The 20,117-nt window shown below is 42.7% G+C and overlaps 1 long non-coding RNA gene across 1 annotated transcript; it reads left to right on the forward strand.

The window, feature by feature from the left end:
- Positions 1-8,898: 8,898 nt before the first annotated feature.
- On the forward strand, positions 8,899-18,610 carry LOC311627940. The gene is made up of 3 exons (XR_014795952.1): positions 8,899-8,976; positions 11,582-17,509; positions 17,710-18,610. It is a non-coding gene; the product is annotated as an uncharacterized lncRNA (long non-coding RNA).
- Positions 18,611-20,117: the final 1,507 nt, after the last annotated feature.

Genomic DNA, 20,117 nt, shown 5'->3' on the forward strand with positions numbered 1-20,117 from the left:
GGCCAGGAAACCGCCCATCTGGCGCTTGGGAGAAGTCTGGAGAGAGTCAGCAATCAACTTCAGCAGCCAAAACTGACCAAAGCCAAGAGCTAACAGTTAAGCCTGTTGCCAGGAAACACTCGGAACAGTGTCAGGGACTCGAGGAAGGAGCGCGCACGATTCTGGGGTGGGGCGCGCGCACAGGGCACGCGGGGACCCGGGGCAGCCAAGGTGCAGGGAGGCCAGGCCTCTCCTGGGATCTGATCTGCTGCGGGGAGGCGCGGCGCCCTTGGTGGCCATGAGCATGTTGACAGGCAGAGGCCCCTGCTTCCTGGCAGCCCCGCAGGCCTAGGGGAGGCCCCTGTGCAGCACTACAGAGAGGAAAGGTCCTATCCAGGGGAGCAGGACCCAGCTGTCCACACACAGGCGGCAGTTTTCCAGGATCAGCCTTGAGCTGCTGTCTGCAGTTCAGGTGCAAAAGGAAGCGCTTTGGTTTCTGGAAATCTTAGCTAGCGCTGGGCAGGTGTCAGAGCAGCGCATGCGCAGAGCCGAGCTCTGCTTTCCAGGAAGGACCCTTAGAGATCCTGGCCAGGTGTGGACCCCTGCAAGTGCAGAGTGGGGCCCTGCAATCCCCAAATGCTTTGCATTCTGGACTGGCGTCCCCAGGCATGCAGAGAGGGGGCTCTGCTTTCCCAGAACACTTTGCGTTCCTGGGTAGCTGTCCAGGAGAGAATGGGGAAAGAAAAGAAAAAAGAAAAAAAAAAAGCATATTTTTCTGACTGGTTGACTATTATGGATCAATTTCAAAAGTGGTAATATGTACAGCTGACCTTTGAAGAACGTGGAGGAGGGGGCCAAAACACAATATACCTTTGATTCTCCCAAAAGTTATCTAGGAGTAGCCTAATGTTGACCAAAAGATGCTTTACTGGGGTGCTGGGACATGGACTAGGCCTGCTGTCTCCTGCTGTCTGCTCCCGGGTTCTCAACACAAACGGATGATTAAATTATTATTATTTTAAAATATATTTTATTTATTTATTTATTTATTTATTTATTTATTTATTTATTTATTTTTTACAGAGAGGGATAGATAAAAACATCGATGAGAGAGAAACATGGATCAGCTGCCTCCTGCACACCCCCTAATGGGGATGTGCCTGCAACCAAGGTACATGTCCTTGACCGGAATTGAACCTGGGACCCTTAAGTCCACAAGCCAATGATCTATCCACTGAGCCAAACCGGTCAGGGCCTAAATTATTTTGTGCAAAATGTACTGTATTCTTAAAATAAGGTAAGCTAGAGGAGATAAATGTTAGTGAGAAAAATCATAAGACAAAATCAATATACTTACAATACTATACATATTTATTGAAAAAATCCATTTATAACTGGACCTACACAGTTCAAACCCAGAGGATGTTGTTTAAAGATGAACTATACATCAACTACTAAGGAAAAGTCTCTACATTACATCTCAAAATATTATTTGTGGTGTTTGTGCCCATCAGGACAGACCATATAAGATTTTGTCATTTAAAGTATTTTTTTTTCCTGTGTGGTTATGTCAGCAACTTCACTTACTCTTACTTCCAAATGTTTCTGTTTATTTTTATTTTTTAAAATAAATTGGTTTAAGTACCTAATTCCAGAGTCAAAACCAGCAAAAAAAATTTACATTCAGGGAAAGGTAGCATCCTTTTCAGTCTCACCTCTGTTTATATTAATATTTATTCTTTTAACACAAAAAAGGACATAATATGCACACTTTTGGACTTTGTGGGTCTTTTATATTGGGTCAGACTGAATTGACCTGCTTATAACTGAATGAAATAGGATTTTGTTGAACAATACATATTTCTGCAGTAATTTTAAGAATGGCTAACTTTGCAATGTATTTTCTACATTCTGTCTACATACTTCTGTGCACGTAAGGCACAAACAGGTGTCTGGAAGAATACATGGCAAACTGATGATGGAAGTGCTATTTCTAGGGAGGCAAGTCAAAGTCAAATTTAATGTTCTGCTATCAGAATAACTTCTCAGAGACATCAAAATGTGGGCGGATCATTAACAAAATGAGAAAATAAATTTTAAAAAAATGAACCAGTGAGCCATGCATTGCTCAGCCACAGGTCTCTGCCCTAGGCAAATTTGGGACACAGCAGAGTCACAGGTGAGAGCTTTAGGAGTGGAGGTCTGGCAAGGACTGAGAAACCGGGAGCTGGGGTAGGAGACTGCAGGCCTAATCCAGGTCCCAGCACCCCTCCGCTCTGCCCACCAGGACTCGCTCTTGGCCTTCCTCTGAGAGGCTGGGGATCTGGAGGATCCAAGGGGCACCCCTGCCCCTGGCAGCCTGAGAGCTGAGAGCACCCATCAGGGAAGGAAAACTCTGCTCGGGCCCCGCCCATCTTCTCTCTCCCTCCCTCCTGCCACACCAAGTGGGCGGGGCCCCGGTGGACAGGAGGACCAATCCTGTGCAGGCCCCGCCCCCAACCCTAACATAGGCGTGCGTAAGCGGCGGCGCGTGCTTGGCTGGGCCCAGCGGAGCTGGAGGGTCTCAATGGAGCCCCGGGGCCCAGCAGGTCGGCGCGAATGGCCCGGGGCACTTGCCGCTGGTCCGGCCCGGGCATGGAGGGCTCGCTGGGCGAGGGCAGCCCCGCATCCCCAAGACGCAGGTGCGGCCCGGGCTGGCGGGGCGTCCGAGACGAGGGTCCGGGAGAAGAGCTGTTTAGCGAGAGGGGCGGCTGCTGCGGGGCCTGGGGGACCCCCGGGGCCGGTCCCTGGCGGAGGCGAGTGGGCTTGGGCAGAGGGCCCAGGAGGTGCAGGCGGCGGGTGAGCGCCGAGGGAGTCGGGGCCCGGGTCCCCTCCCTGTGGTCCAATTGGAAACCCGACCGGCCGGGACCTGGCCGTCCCTGTGCGCCCCCTGGTGGCCTCGCGGAACTTGGTCCAGAGGAGAGGGACGCCGCCGGCCCCCAGGAGGGGACGCCTGCATTGGGACTCCGGAGACCGGGCATCGCGCGTCCCCGGGACCCGGCGCCCCCACGGACCCACGAGGAAGGGACCCCCGTGGCCCAGAATGCCCGGATGGCCACTGTCCTCTCTCCCTCCTTTTGCCCGATAGTGTCTCTGATGTGGTGGCAGGCTGGCTTTGATCAGCACTCCAGACAGCGGAACTGGTGACAGTGGCCATCTCTGCATTTGCACGGTTGGCGGGTTGGCCTTTCTTACCCTGGGCTGTGGCTGTACCAGGTGTGCCTCCTGGCTGTGCACTCGCGTGCCCTGAGCCTCAGCAGCCTCCGCTCTGCACTCAAAGCCTCTGCTGCTTCCCAGCGGCGGACTCGGCACGTTCTAATGCACCACACATATTTCCTCACATGTCTCTGTTCTTAACCGCCCCCCTTCCTTCCATGGCCTCAGGGTCTCTATTTTAAAGCATGCAAATTAAATACGTTATCAAAAAACGGTGGAAACAGAACTAGGTTTAAAAACCTGGTGTTTCTGCCCTGGAAAAAGGTATTGTTCTGGAATCGCACACATCCTTTTTCAGTTTTTTTCTTTCTTTCCAGATTCTATCCTTTTAAGATGTTCACCATATTAGGGTGGATGTACTAGAGTTTGAATATGGAGTAACTTAGGACCTTTTTTCAGAATGGCAGTGTAAGGTAAAGGGCATTTGAACACCTGAGTGATTTTACTTACAAGTTTGCTTAATTTTGCTTAACTTTGCTTCCCTCCCCTCCCCCCCTTGTATGGAGTCCATTTCCAAAACGATAGGGTGTGTGTCATTGCATCATCATCACTTTTTGCCCTCCCTTACGGATCCTGAAGTAACCCAAATAAGACAGTTTTTAGCATCAGGACCAAGGTCACAGATTTCCCTCTTAACATTTCTGTTCTGCCTTAGCTGGTTTGGTTCAGTGGATAGAGCCTCGGCCTGGGGAATGAGGTGTTCCAGGTTTTATTCTGGTCAGGGGCAGCTCGTTCCCAGTAGGGGGCGTGCAGAAGGCGGCCAGTCAATGATTCTCATCATTGATGTTTACCTCTTTCTCTCCCTTCCTCTCTGAAATCAATAAAAATATATTTTTTAAAAATTTCAGTTAGCAATTTAAATTAAATTTGAAATGATAAAATTAATGTGACTATAAATAAAGTGAGAATGCTTAATCTAATCCTAGTTTTTTTCTTTTTGTTTAATCCTTACCGGAGGAGGATGGATATTTTTTCCCATTGATTTTAAGAGAGTGGGAGGAAGGAGGTAAGGGGAAGTTTAGTAATCTGATTTCCCTTGGGAACTTGAATTCTTTATGAGTTACAAGTAATTCAAATCAGGAAACAAGCTGTGACAGTAAGTTAGAAATAGAGAGAGGTAAGAAGTAAACCTCACAGTAGAGATAATAGCAAAGGACAGGGTAGCCCGAAGGCAGGGATAAGCAACTCTGTATAAACAGGAGTGTGAGAGGATTGACAAGCTGAGACCTATTTTCTTGGATATCTCTTAAGGGTCTTGAAGTATTATAGCACACACATGCTTTTAATAATTGATATTAAAAATTATCCTGAAACAACGTAAAACTGAATTATGTTCAGAATACGTACATAGAATTATGAAGTACATTTTAGAGTTTCTTCAGAACTTATTATAATTATATTTGGGTGCTAATTATCAGAAAATTTTATTTAAATCAGAATGGCTTATTTCCTAACCAAATATCTACTAATTTCTAAAAATAGGTGTTTTGTTTTTTTTTGTTACATAGGGGAAAAAAGTACTTGATTGTTGACTTCTGATCACTTAGCTATTCATCTTCAAATGCAGCTCCTTCAAATTATCAACCTTGGAGTGGTTTGGGTTCCTATCTAGTTACAACAGGAAAAGGTCATACTTTAAGAAAGTCAAAATTTAGTAACATTTCAGTTTTTGCACTTTGATTTTAAAACAAAATTTAATCCAATAAGCATGTTTTTATGGAGACAGATTTTGATAATTTATATTTAGCTTTTTACTAGAAAGCTAGGTCTATAGTCTTTGGAACATATCCCTTGCTTTTCCAGAAAATTTTTATTTCACTACAATAGAAATTGTCTTCTACTTGGCTGTCCGTTTATAAGTGCTTTGTGGTGGAATGATAGCTAGCTGAAATTGCTGAGATTTTATTTCTTTAATTTATAAATGAAGTATAAAGGCACTATATTTGTATTGAAAGATAAATAAGTTTTCTTAAAGTATCTTTGCTGGGTTATTCTTCATAGCATACTGAAGACACTCCCAAACAAAATCTACCAGTGTCTTATATGTGGTAGATGTTAAGAAATATTGGTTGAATGAACGAATGAGCATTGAATTTAAGCCATCATCATTGTCATAGGAACAAACCTATGGGCAAAGTCTCAGATGTCATTTATGAAAAAGATTATAATTGGAACGCTAGCCGGTTTGGCTGAGTGGATAGTGTCAGCCTGCAGACTGAAGAGTCCCAGGTTCTATTCTGGTCAAGGGCATATGCCTGGGTTGTGGTTGCAGGCTTGATCCCCAGTAAGGAGTGTGTAGGAGGTAGTCGATCAGTAATTCTCTTTCATTGTTAATGTTTCTATCTCTCTCCCCCTCCCTCTCTAAAATCAATAAAAATAAAAGATTCTAACTGGAAAATGTTAACCATTCTCTACTAATTGTATTTATTTTTATATGGGATGCAGGTGGCGATAAAAATTATAGATAAATCTCAGCTGAATGCAGTGAACCTTGAGAAAACCTACTGAGAAGCACAAATAATGAAAATGTTAGACTGTCCTCACAGGATTAGACTATGAGGTATGACTTAGCCTTACAACTCTCGATGCTTCTCACATTCAGTTCTCTATTTTGCACCATCATTTTTCTCTTTAATGTTAGTTTTTCATTGTAATATTATGCTTTTATTAAGCTGAGTACATGCATCTTTCTATATTCAAATAAAAATTTAAGAAAGTAAAAACTAATAGCTTAATTGTCTGAGTTGTCTCTCAGTCAGTAAGTTATTTATTTAAAAAGCTTATAGTTGTACATTTGTGATTGTGTGCTTAAACCTGCTGGATTTTGATGGTGGTACCATTAATGAAGACATTAGAATTTTGCTTATTTAAAAACATATACTGTTATTGTTTTATGAAATACCAAGGCTGAAAATTGTGTATTAGTTTATTGCATACTTGGTGATACTTAGAGCCAAATCTTATTTTGTTTAGATTTTTTTTATCAGATAAGTCATTGAAACATTTTTTTAAAAAATACCTTAAGATATAATTCTTGATAAAATGAAACTGCACCCATTTTAAGTATAAGCTATATTTTTTTAAAAGAAAAATTTTTTCTCATATTTTTAAACAGTATTTCACGTTTAGGAATAGTAATGTAATACTTAATGCTTATAATATTTTTATTTGTTAATTTGTAGAATGTTTTTATATTGGAAAACTAGTTTAAACTAAAATGTTACAGTATGCTGGACTATGACCTTGATCTCCCAAGTATGATGAGTGTACTTAGTAGTATGCTAGGCTCAGCTGTACTGGATGGTGAGAGCTGATAGTTAAATTTTCAGAAATTTTGCAAATTAATACCATGTTAGTAGCTCAAAATCAACAATGGTAGGAGTATATACACCACAGAAATAGTCAGGGATTTTATTCCTCCCTCAGAGACCTGGTCTTAACACACTACTGTATGCAGTGAAATGGGTTACCATAAGTATCCATTGGGGTTTTAGAAAATATCAGAACTTCTAATTATGTTTATTTTGTAGATTTATCTTCATCTGTGCATTTTTAATGTACCTAATGTATTTAGACAGTGGCATTAGTATGTAGTTTGTGTCTATTTATGTTTCTATAATAATAAGAGCATATTATGCTAATTAGATCAAACGACCTTCTGGACTAAGCCGCAGGGGCCGAGGCAGAGGCAGCCATGGTGGTGTTGGCAGTGGGTTCGAGCCCTTTGCATGAATTTCCTGCATCGGGCCTCTAGTATATTGATAAATACACATACAAATGTTATGTATATAAACAAGTACAGACATATGTACATACATATCTGTATTTGGCAAAACAACTTTTTATTGGTATAAATTTGCAGTTAAAGAGGTGTGGGAACAATTAGCATTATCATTAGCTAAAAATGAGAGACTGTGCTGTGCCATCTAAAACAATTCCTGAAGTTTTAAAACTGTAGAGGAACTTTTAAGTCAAATGTATACCAGAATATTTCTCCCTTAGCTTTAAATATATATATATTTTTTTAATTGATTTTTTACAGAGAGGAAGAGAGAGGGATAGAGAGTCAGAAACATTGATGAGAGAGAAACATCGACCAGCTGCCTCCTGCACACCCCCCACTGGGGATGTGCCCGCAACCAATGTACATGTCCTTGACCGGAATCGAACCTGGGACCCTTCAGTCCACAGACCGACGTTCTATCCTCCTAGCCAAACCGGTTTCGGCTCTCCCTTAGCTTTAAAAACAAAAATTCCTAAAGAGAATACTTGTAAGAAAATATTCACATTCTTAGAAGTCTCTTATGAACCATAAGCCAAACTGAGGTTAAAACATGAGGCTTCACATGGTAATTCTGTTTAATTTGAACTAAAATGATTTGCTTTTTGATTTGTTTAGACCTAAATTGTAGGTAGCTTTTAGTCTTCTGTCCTATGAAGTCCTATTCCTCCTACATGTTAGAGCAAATTTGCTTTAGCCTTTTAGTAGATAGCAGTTCAATTTTATGCTATTAGCATGTGTCAGTCTATAAAACAGTAGATATTTATGGGGGTTCTTCAGCCTTGACCAGCATGGCTAGAGAGCAAACAAGTCCTGAGTAGGGGTGACTGGGCATAAAGGAAAAGAGACAGACACAGACAGTAAGTAAAGCTGGCACCAGGTGGGACACTGTTCTCTGATGGAGAGCAGTGACCCAGAGCTAGTTTATTATATAGAGCATGATATCAGGAAGTTTTATTAGCATTTAAGACAAAGGAAATTATGTGAAACCATGCTTAAAGGTCAAGCTGCACTTCTTCATCCTTGAGCCATCTTGTTAATTGTCAGGCCTGACTGAGCTATAGGTCAGGACTGACAACATTCTTGCCTTTGGCAAGGTGTGTTTCCAGGACCTGACTTTGCTGACGCCACTGGACTCAGCTGACGGCCTTTGCTCAGGTGCTCTCCCAGGCACTCTCTACAGATAGTTACAGAGAAGCAATCTAGAACTCACTCCTTTTGAGTCTGTAAATTCATTTCCTTTTGGTTCAGTATAGTTTGAAAACTCAAGTTTATGTCAATGACAGGCTTTTCTGAACCTAGGAAAACTGATTTAAATAAAAATGTATATAGCAGTGGAGTTACGAAGAGCTTTTGAGCAGTGTTTTAAAATAATAATACTATGTTACAGTATTAAAGTATCATAGGAGGAATATCACATTGTGCCTGGCTTGCTAGGCTACAGGTATAGCTGAGCTGTGTTTTATTCTCTTTCCCTTGGCCGGAGTTTACCAGATAACACAGGGCTGGAGAAGTCAATGAGGAGGTGAAACACTTGATCTTCATAATGCCTGTTACCTACATTAGCATTTTTCAAACTTGACTTTGCATAATAACTACCTGGGGAGTTCATTAAAAAATAGATCTTTGTCAGTAGGTCTGGGTGGAGCCTGAGATCCTACATTTCTAACAGACACCTGGGCAGTGCTGCCGATGCTGGTCCGTGGGCCACACTTGAAAGAGCAAGGAATCTAGATCTTTCACCAAAGTGTTAGCATAAAGATACTGTCTTTAGTAAACTTTGCCAGCTTCTGAATTGTTCATAGCTTTGACATTTTTATTAGTAATTTTTACTCTAGAATGTTGTGGCAAATTGCAATTCTTTCCTGTCAGACTAATATGGAATTATTTTTCAGTAGCTAATGGGGACCAAAAACATGTACCTTGTGACAGAATATGCCAAAACTTGAGCTATTTTTTTGGTAAGTAGTTTTCCTTAATTTTCTTAAATTTGAAATATCACTAATCTTCAGAATGGAGTATTTTCTATTATTCTGCCTGTTTAAAAGTTGGTAACATGAATTTGAAATTTTTATGCATTATAATATAATAAAATATCCAGTAAGCTAAAAATATGGAATATAATTTATTCTCTTATATATTTATGATATTAAAGGCAGTGCTTAATTTTCTCATCTGTGTTAGAAATTGGAGAATTGAAGTTAGGGAGAAATGTTCAGTCATATCGCAAGAGAGATTTTCTTTCCTTTTATCTTTCTTTTTACTCTCCTTTTTGATAAATATTTATTGAGCTTTCACTATGTCCCAGGCATTGTGCTAGGTATGAAGGGATACAGTGGTGACCTAAGTAACAATCCCTACCATTATGGATCTTAAACAGTTTAGTAAGCCTTAACTCCAGCTGTTACACTTTGGGCAAGTCACTATACTTTTCTGGGACTTCTTTTATTTCTAATAAGAAAGTATTTGAGTAGTTTCTCTATTCTAACCCTTAAAAACTATAGATATTTTATTCTAGCTTTCATCTTTTTTATTTTTATTCTGTGGAGCCAGAGCACTATAGGTAGTCTAAATTTTTTTGGTTTTTAACCTAATGTAAGTCCAGAATTGTTTTTTAAATAGATTTATTGAGGAACAGTTTATATACAATAAATTGCACATATTTTAAGGTGTATAATTTTTAAAGTTTTACATATGTAAAAACCATCACTGCAGTCTATCACTCTCAAAAGCTTTTTAGTGCCCTTTGTAATCTATCTTGTTCCACATCTCCACCAGGCAACCATTGAGCTGTTTTTTGACTTTACAGATTAATTTGTCTTAATAGAGTTTTATATAAATGTAATACTATATGTGCTGTTTGTCTGGTTTCTTTCTCTCAGTATGATTTTTTTTTAAAGATTCTTTATATATATATTTTCATTTATTTCAGAGAGGAAGGGGGAAGGAGAGAGAGATGGAAACATCATAATGAGAGAGAATCATCGGTCCCTGCCTCCTGCACACCCCACACTGAGGATCAAGCCCTCAAGCCAGGCATGTACCTGGACCAGGATTGAACCGTGACCTCCTGATTCATAGTTCAATGCTCAACCACTGAGCCATGCTGGACAGGCTTAAGATTTTTCTTTTTGTTGTAGTATGAACATATCATTTCTTTCTATTATTAGTAGATCTTATTGTATAAATATATACCAATTTGCTTATCCATTTATGTGTTGATAGACTGAGTTTGCTTCAGTATTTGGCTATTTCACATGAATTGCAATGAATACCCATATGGAAGTCTTTAACTTACAATGTACTTTCAAGTAATATTTAGCACTTCACAATATAACATAAGAACCTCTATTTGTCTTGTTTTTTCTAGACTCTCAGCTCTGTCTCTTTTTTTGTTGTTTTTGTTATCCTCACCTGAGGATATTTTTCCATTGATATTTTCTTTAGAGAGAGTGGAAGGGAGAAAGAGAAGGAAGGAGGGAGGGAGGAGGAAAGAGAGAGAGACATCGATGTGAGAGAGACACATCCATCTATTGGTGACCTCTCGAATGCCTGTGCCTGGGGATCAAACCTGCAACCTTTCGGTGTGCAGGCCGATACTCTAACCACTTAGGCATAGCGGCCAGGGCTCAGTTCTGATTCTTCAACTCAAGGTCTTTGCTGGGCTCAGCCTGGATTTCCCCTCATTATGTTGTGGCCTACTCACTTTTTCCAACAATCACTCTCCTAGTTTGATTGATGTGCAGTTTCATAAACCAGTGTCTTGCATATTTTTCTCTTTTTTGTTTGTTGGGAGGAGAGGGTTGCTTTAGGCAGGAGAGTAAGTTCATTTTCTGTTACTTCATCTTGATTAAAAGCAAAAGTCTCCAGTCCTTTCAAAGTTATCTTTAACTGAAACTAGTTTGGCTCAATGGATAGAGCGTCAGCCTGCAGACTAAAAGGTCCCAGGTTCAATTCTGGTCAAGGCCATGTACCTTGGTTGCTGGCACATCCCCAGTGGGGGGTGTGCAAGAGGCAGCCGATTGATGATTCTCTCTCATCGATGTTTCTAACTCTCTATCCCTCTCTCTTCCTCTTTGTAAAAAAATCAATAATATATATATATATATATATATATATATATATTAAAAAGTTATCTTTAATTTTAGTTATTTTTTAAAAGGAGGAATTATAAATACACTTCTATAGTTTTGAAAAAAAATTTGTAGTAAATTCAATTATTTTCTAATAATATTTCAGGGAATATAGTTGGCTTCCCTCTAGCTTTGAATCTGTGCACATTGAAAGGAAATTAATTAGAAGAAATACTTTAATATCGCTATTTGCCCTTTCTCTATAATAGAAGTGTCAACCAAATTCACATTTGATTGACAATGACAGATGAAAGTACACACATGCAATATTTTTTTTGTAGTATTGTCTTTTAAAGCTACTTCAGCCATTTATGGAATAAGATACAATCTAATTAACCAAACAAAAATAAACAGCATAAACACCACAGTTTCACAATGAATGAATCATACAGATGCAGCATGCCACTCAATCACTCTTTTGCTATAAACCTAGTCTGATGCTGCAAGAAAACCAGATGGCACAGGAAACCTCTCTATGCAAACAAAGAGCAGCTGAAGAGCATGGAAGGTCCTTCCTGAACATGTGGGACAGTTGGGGCAGCCAATGCCAGCAGCAACAGAGAACTGGAAGTTATGTACTGGATCAATTGGATCATTTGGATCAAGCGCCAGCGTGAGCCTTCCATGTAACTAGAGGCCTGGTGCACAGATTCGTGCATAGTGGGAGCGCAGCTCATTTCAGTCAGCCAAGTGGCTGTGGACCTGCCCTTGGAGCGGCTCCTCCTACTGGTGGAACGCTGGTCATCCTGGTCAGTCGAGCGGCACTCCCACTGTGGGAGCACATTGACCACCAGGGGCAGCTCCTGCATTGAGCATCTGCCCCCTGGTGATCAGTGCACGTCATCGCAAATGCTGGCATCATGGGAAACTAATTTAAATGGGAACCAGTGTCAGACAGGGACAAATAACTTCTTGGAATCAGAACAACCTCTCCTTCTTTAGATCCTGTTAATACCTGCTGTCAGGGCCTGGGTGTGGGAGAATGGGATTCTGGGCTGTCAGGGCATGGATAGCAAGCTGACCAATGGCCGATTCTGTGAGGAATGGGCTCCCGCCTCCCTGCTGTCAGGGTTTGGGGGTGTGGGTATCTGAGTCCCGCCTTCCTGCCGTCAGGGTCCAGGGTGTGGGTGAAAGGGAATTGCGGGGGCCTGAAGCTGCGGGGATCTCCCTTTTCCATGTCCCGCATGGAAAGCGAGATGAACGAACCGGTTCTAAGTGGAGGTGCCCAGGGATTGATTGAGAAATATTAGAAATAAAGAGAGAAGACAGAAATAGATTTCAAGCTGGGAGCTGGGAGGGCCACTGACCTTCTCTGCTGGAGAGACAGACTGACGACCTCCTGAGCCACGCAGCACATCTATTTATTCTCCAATCCAACAAGGGGTTTCACAGGAAAACAAGGAGCCTGGGAGAGCCCAGGTCCCACCCACTCCTTCCTCATGAACAATCAGATTAGTCAGGAACTAAGAACATCTCCGCACACCCAGGGGGGAGTGCAACTGACATGATTCTGCCACTATCCCGGGCCCAGTCAACAACAATCTGTAGAATGTCCAGGTGTCCTCCCATTTGGCCCTCCACAGGGAATCTGGATTGTCAGGGCATGGACAGCAAACTGATCAGTGGTCGATTGTGCCAGGAATGGGGTTCCTGCCTCCCTGCTGTCAGGGTCTGGGGTGCAGGTATCCAGCTCCCTCCGCCCTTCAATCAGAGTTCGGGGTGCAGGTGAATGGGATTCGGGGCTGTCAGAGTGCTAACTGCAAGGTCTGGGTCAGTGCTCGTCATAGCTACCAGCTGGTTGGTTGGTCCTTGCTTGTTCTGGTCATTATACGGTAACGGTCATTGGGCTTTTATTATATGCTAATGACCCGACCAGTGAAATCACGTGAGACTCGGGACACTGGTGCTTCTCGATGGATTGCCCCAAAGAGGAAGGCCGAAGCTGTGGTCCTCCAGGCCTCTTCCTCACTTCCCCCTCCTCCTCCTCCTCCTCCTCCTCCTCCTCCTCCTCCTCCTTTTCTTGCTCACATTCTCCTTCACCTCCTCCTCATCATCATTTTCCACTGTGATAATGGCCTCTTCCCTCCCCTGTAGACCGGCTAATACCTGGTACTGCCGTCCCCCTATGCTACAGGTGTCTCGGGCCTCTCCACCAAAGCCGCTCAGCTCTGGCTCTAGCTCTGGTTCAGGGTCTGGCTTGGCTCTGGCTCGGTAACTTGAATGTCGATCTCCAGGCTTCCCCCAGCCTCCTCCTCAGGAGAGAATGTTTCTAGGCTCTCCATGGAAGGAGGCCCCTCCCCATACCCAGACTTGAAATCAGGTTCCCAGTAGAAACACCCGCACCCAGGTGAAGTATGTGTGCACTCCCCCCTCCTGGAGAATGGCGGGGGCAGAGTGGGGCCCAATCCCACCCCACTCATGTCAGCCAGGACCTGTGCTGCCTCCATTTCCTTTCGGAGCCTCGGGCGCTGCTCTGGTGGAGGCAGGGGCAGTCACATGAGCGCTGGTGGTGGCGGAGGTGGCAGCGGCAAGTCATTTTGACAGGGCTCCAAGCTGCTCAGGCGGTGGGCCTTGGCAGGAGGCCTCTCGTTTGGGCGGTCTGTGGTGACTGTGCTCAGAGCACCGCACTCTCCCCTTCCCTCTCAGCCAGGCCTCTGCAACCTGCCACACCTGAAGAGGAGCTGCCACGCTAGAACATGACCAGCCCCACTCGCAGCTCCGCTCTGCATTCCCTCCCATAGAGCCTGTCATGTTCCCTCCACGCCAAGAGCATGGTCCCACCCTCCCCATGTCAAGGGCCTATTCTGTCTCCTCACACGCAGCCCTGCTCTCTGGTATGGGCTTGTTGTGCATGCAGCCTCCTGCTGATGGGATTGTGACGGCGTGAGGGCATCATGGCGTGACCACCACTTAGGCTATTATTAATATACGCTAGGGGCCCAGTGCATAAATTAGTGCATTTTGAAAGAACTGTGAGCCACAAGGCTGTGGTGGGCACAGAGGCGGGTTTCTGCCCATTCTCCACACCCTGCCTGGCCCTGCCTCGCAGCCCTGCTCCCTTCACTGCTGCTCCCATGTGCTGATGGCACGGAGCGATTTTGGCCAGCGCCAGCAGCGGATACAAGCAGCAGCTGTGCTGATTGCCTCGCAGGAGCAGGGGGAGGTGGAGAAGCCCTGAGGGATGATCTGGGCCGGCAGCCGCTGCTCTTACACCTGCGGATGGCACCTAGTGATTGCAACCTTCGCCAGGCACCAGCAGTGGGTGCAAGCGGCGGCTCCAGCACCGTCAGTGGGTATGAGAGGTGGCTGCCAGGCACAGTCGCCCCTAAGGAGCAGAGGGAGGTGGAGAAGTACTAAGGGGCGATCAAGGCTGGTAGCCGCCACTCGCAACCACTAATGGTGCCGAGCAATTGGGGCAGGAGCCAGGCACCGGCAGCAGGTGTGAGCTGGGGCGGGGCTGGCAGCAAGCACCCCACAGGACCATAGCAAACAGGAGCAAAGGATTTTTAATAACCACCAGAGAGGCTTGCCCCAATGATAGTGACTGACACCCATCTTGGTCTGGCCCGCGCCCCGCTCACCTGTTTCACCATCCTGGTGTGGCTGATGCCCACCGTGTTCTGCACTCTGCCTCCTGCTGCCAATGCCTACCATGTTCTGCACATGCCCCCTGGTGGTCCATGCACGTCATAGCAACTGGTTCTGCAGTTCAGTTTATTTGCATATTAGAATTTTATATGTATACCAAAGGACTGATGCACAAAGATTCATCCAAGAACAGGCCTTCCTTCCCCTGGCTGCCGGCACCCCTTTCGCTCCAGCCAGAGCCACCTTCTGCCTCTTACCTTGTGTCAATTTTCTTTTTGCATATTCCCTCTTTATTGGCTGTGGGAGCCGCCATCTTTGTCGTCACTTTGCATGTTAAATCTTTAGTAGATAGGATAGGTGAATTTGTGCACCTGAAAGGTTGTGAGGCTGCAGTGGGCACAAGCTAACCTGCCAGTTGGAGCGTCTGCCCACTGGTGGTCAGTGCACATCATAATGACTGGTTGATCAGTCAGACACTTAGGATATTAGGCTTTCATATATATAGATATATTAAGATGCACCTAAACCTAAAAGAATGCTCATAATAGTATTGCTTTTAGTTGTCCAAAACCAAAAACACCTAAATATCCACCAACAGAATAGAAAAATACACTTATGTTTTTGAAGAATGGTGCTATATGAATCCCTTTTTATTTCAGATGAGTGAAAGGAGTGCATTCCCCAGGAGAGTGCACTTCTTTGTATTAACTCTTCATTTATACCCTGACAATTGTGCAATCTTGGTTGAGTTATTTAAACTCCAAGTTTTCCTTTCTGTATAATGAAGGTGAAGATATGCATTTATTTCATAGTCTGTTTACAAAGATTAAATTTTACATTTTATGGATAATAGTGGCCAGTGCACAAAATCTGTGCACATTGAAAGGGAATTAATTAGAGAAAATATTTTAATATTGCTATTTGCCCTTTCTCTAATGAAAGTGTGAGAGATAAAAGGAAATGAGTACAATGTATATGAAAATAATACATAATTTTATTTATAAATAACAAAATGATATAACAACAACAAACTCATGATATGAAAACAACATTGATGCAGATAATGACTGATAAAGTGATTGAATTATTTCCTGCATTTAGAATAGGATTGAAGTGTCCCAGGTGGAAAGATAAAATCCATAATACCCAATTTGTGTGACTTGTGTCCTTGCATTTTGTTAGTGTAATTGTCAATTACACTGTCATCTCTGAGTTTTAATGCAGTATCCATTCCCCAGCCTTTATCAACATGTGGAAAAAGAATAGGATATGCATTACATCTAATATAGGAAATGAGATACTGTTTCATTTCATTTTAGTGGCATTCAGATTATTGGGATTTGACTTACAATGCATGAGTAAGTCTCTTTCAAAAGGAGGTTCTCCATCTCCATTTCTGAATATGACAACAACCTCGGTTACACGGGGAGAATTACTGTTACGATTGTATTTAATCACCATTTTTACTTCCGTGGGATTATACCTTTTGCTGCTGTTTCAAATTGGGCTTCCTTTTCTAGCTAGTGTAACGTGTTAAATGATTTTGTTAATTCGTTTATTTCATGCATGAGGTTGTTGATATTGATCATGAGTCTTTCTGAGCAGCCCTGGTTTTCTGGTATTGCTAATCTTTTACTTGTAGCTACAGCTGTATCCAAAATACAGACTTGAGTAAACTTTTGAGGAACATCATCCGAATGATGTAAAGTTCCAGTACCATGATAAACTTGTCTGTGTATTCTAAAACAGTATGGCCCATACCCTGATGGCGATGCAATAGTTGCACCCATGGAAGCAAAAGAACTATTTATGGATCGAATATTTCCCATGAAATTTTTACTGTCAGAATTTTAGTTTGTCATTAATTTCTTTAGATATGCTGGGTAATCGGGAAAATGTATGTAATTTGGACAGACTTCCCCTTTGATACAGCGTCCAGTAAATTTCCCATCGGATGGTTTTTCATCAGAGAAATTTAGTGATAGGCGAAATTCACATCTAACAGTCATTCCAACCACAACTATGTTTGAGAATTGCATCCTCATGTACTTCATTTTCGCTGAAAATGTTCCTACCAGTATTGCTAGTACATGTTGATGACTGTTCTCTAGACTTATTCTGTCTTTGCCACCACCTTCTTTCAATTTCAAAGGCATGTTGCTCTTTAGACATTTTCTGTCAATGATGCCAATGTTTTTCAGCTTCAGAGTGATGTTTTCCCAATAGCTGCTCTTCAGATACATTCTGTCACAGGTGTCGCCTTCTTTCAAGATCACTTGTACGTTGCTCTTCAGACATATTCTGTCAATAACATCAGCATGTTTTTGCTGCAGAGCTACCTTGTATCAACAGTTTTTCCTTGGACATAGTCCCACCTCTCTACTGCTACAGTCTGAGATACAGGTGAGTGAGAGTCCTGGCTGTCAGGTCTTTTGAGAGCTGTGTGACCAACAGCTGATTCAGTGGGGTGGGACTTCCTCCTACCTGTTGTCAGTTTCCATAGCTGGGATGAGAAAGCTGGGGCTCCAGAGGGAGCAATGCCCTCTAAGCCGCAAGCTTTCATGACCTGCTGGACCCCACAGGTGGGCCTTGGCAGGGGCTGCCTAGGTCCCTGAGGCTTGGACCCAGATACTGCCGGCCCGGATCCAAGCTGCGATCGCCCCCACTGCCAGCTGGTGGCATCAGGCGCTACCTGAGCCATCTGCATATGCAAATTTACACACCATCTTTGTTGGCTTAATTTGTATATCACTCCTGATTGGCTATGGCAGGGGTCTTCAAACTACGGCCCGCGGGCCACATGCGGCCCGCAGAGGAGTCTTATCTGGCCCGCCAGGTTTTTTGGGCAGTGAGCGCAGCTGAGGTGTTACAGTAGGAATTAGTAGTTCATATAGTCCGGCCCTCCAGCTCTCTGAGGGACCGTGATCTGGCCCCCACTTTAAAAAGTTTGAGGACCCCTGGGCTATGCCATAGCGGAGGTACAGTCAATTAGCATCTTTCTCTTTTATTAGTGTAGATGAGCATAAGAGCTTATTAATATAAGGTGGTGCTTGCTTGTTATTTAATTCATTATTTTGAACAGGCCACTTTTAATGCAAATACCAGTTTGTATAATGCCCTATAAAGCTGCTACTGGAGTTGTGCAGTGTGAGAGAGGGGAATCTCTTTTCCTCTGCCATGGTAACCTGTAATGTTCTACATAGTGGCTGCTCTAATGACAAAGAGCAGAATTCCTATTGATAGTTGATCCTTGACCACATGTAGCTTGAGCAAGTAAACAAATTTTGTCTTCAACAACTAAGCTATTGTCTTCTTTGTTGTTCTGACCTAACCTAGCCCATCTAAACTGCCATAGATAGGACATGTACTCACCCACCCCACTGTCTCACACCCAGGTCATTTCACTAATTTACATAACCTACCAGACCCCGTGGGCATGTAACTTTGTAAAGGTGCTTTGCAAAATGCTGTCTTAATGAAGTCTGTTGCACCTATACCAAATTATGTGATAATTATTTGTCTGATATAATGCTTCTAATTATGCCTTTCAGCATAATGAAGTATGCTAGATTTTTATCAATAGTATAAAAAATTCATAGGTAATCTTTCCCTGAATAGTAATTCTTTTAGATGCTTTGATGCTTTCTTTACTGTGTGCATGATCTAGCTCACCTTTAATTTGAAGGAAATAATGCTCAGACTTGTAACTGAATGCTTTTTCATAGTATTTTTTTAAAAAAATAAATAAGCACTGATAAAAAGTGCTGAAGGGCAAGCTTTTTTCATACTATGGCAACTATTAATAAAAATGTTCACATAAACTTGTTACTTTGAGTCTTTTATTTTTGATGTTTCCATTTTTATTTGCATAACACTAGAGCAGAGGTTCCCAAACTTGTTTGTGCCGTAGACCCCTTGCCATGTTTTTCGGTTTTGGGTAGACCCCCTACTTACCTGATATTGATTTTTTGTAAATTTCTAACTGTAGTGAAGTTTAGTGTTAAAATTTAATAAAAAATAATGTACCTACTTTTCTCCGGCATTCTCAAACAAAATAACACTGATTCACTATAATTTGTATGATAAACTACCAGTTTATATTTTTTTAAATATTTTCTCAGCACTTTCCTATTCAAGATTCAGGAAACGAATGAACGTATTTTTCTCACATTCATATTTATAGAGTGACGAATTGAACAAGTCGGTGCAAGTTCGCGAAGTTTTGAGACAAAAATTGGCAAGAATGTTTACTGCGCGTATGCTTGTAACAAGATGATACTGGGTATATCATTATGTGCAGGTTTTTATCCTACAACTTACACAATTTTATAAACATATATAATAAATTTTTTACTTCATAGGTACTTTTATAAATAATTTATATGTTTTTATATTATAAGATAATATGATGTAAGTAAATAGGTACTATCAGTGTATGTTGAGATCCACTATCGTGGACCCCCGTTTTCATTTCATGGACCCCCAAATTTTTTTTTCACTGACGTAGACCCCTTGCAGGTTGTCATAGACCCCTGGGGGTCAATATAGACCACTTTGGGAATATAGACCACTAGAGGCCCAGCGCATGAAAATTCATGAATTGGAGGAGGGTCCCTCAGCCCTGCCTCCCCTCTCATAGTCCGGGAGCCCTCAGATGATCAGGGAAAGGTAACACCCCATCACACCTCTGCTGCTACCACTGCTGGCCCTGGTCACCTGCACCTCAGGCAGCCTTGGGTGGCTGGGCAGCCACCATCCGAAGCTTGCTTGCACCATCAGAGGCTTGCCTGCCCGTCGGGCTGACCCTGGGCGGCTGGGGGTCTCTCGAGGCATCGCTTGGAGGGGCTGGGCATCGCTATCTTTGAGGGCAGGGCAGTCAATTAGCATATTCCTTTATTGGCTGTGGGTGCCTCCATCTTTTGCAATAGCGTGAGGGTCAATTTGCATATTTCCTCTTTATTAGGTAGAATGATTGTTGAATAACATGCAATTAAATCGGAGCTTTCTGCTTCATAGCCTAGCATTTTTTAAAATCAGTTTTGTGATAAATAACCCTCTGATATCACAGCCTGTTGCTATGAGAATAGAACATTAAAAAATTGGTAGTACAAATTCATTTAATAGAGTAGCTCAGGATAAATTTAAAGGAAAAGAGGCCAAGTTATAATTCCCACTTTTCAAGTACTGACTTGGCTCCTTTAATTCTTAAAGATAACTAACAAATAGGAAATTTGAAAACTTACACCTTCAGGAAACATTTTCACTGAAACCAATTAAAGTTCTTCCTATCACAGGTCTAGTGTACATGTCAGGAATAGGGTTGTGAAGTCAGTGAATCACAGCTTCATGTGATGCACAGGCCTTTCCATCAGGCTCAAATG

The sequence above is a fragment of the Pipistrellus hanaki genome (genome assembly GCF_964339955.1).
Source record: "Pipistrellus hanaki genome assembly, chromosome: 9".
Lineage (NCBI taxonomy): Eukaryota > Metazoa > Chordata > Mammalia > Chiroptera > Vespertilionidae > Pipistrellus > Pipistrellus hanaki.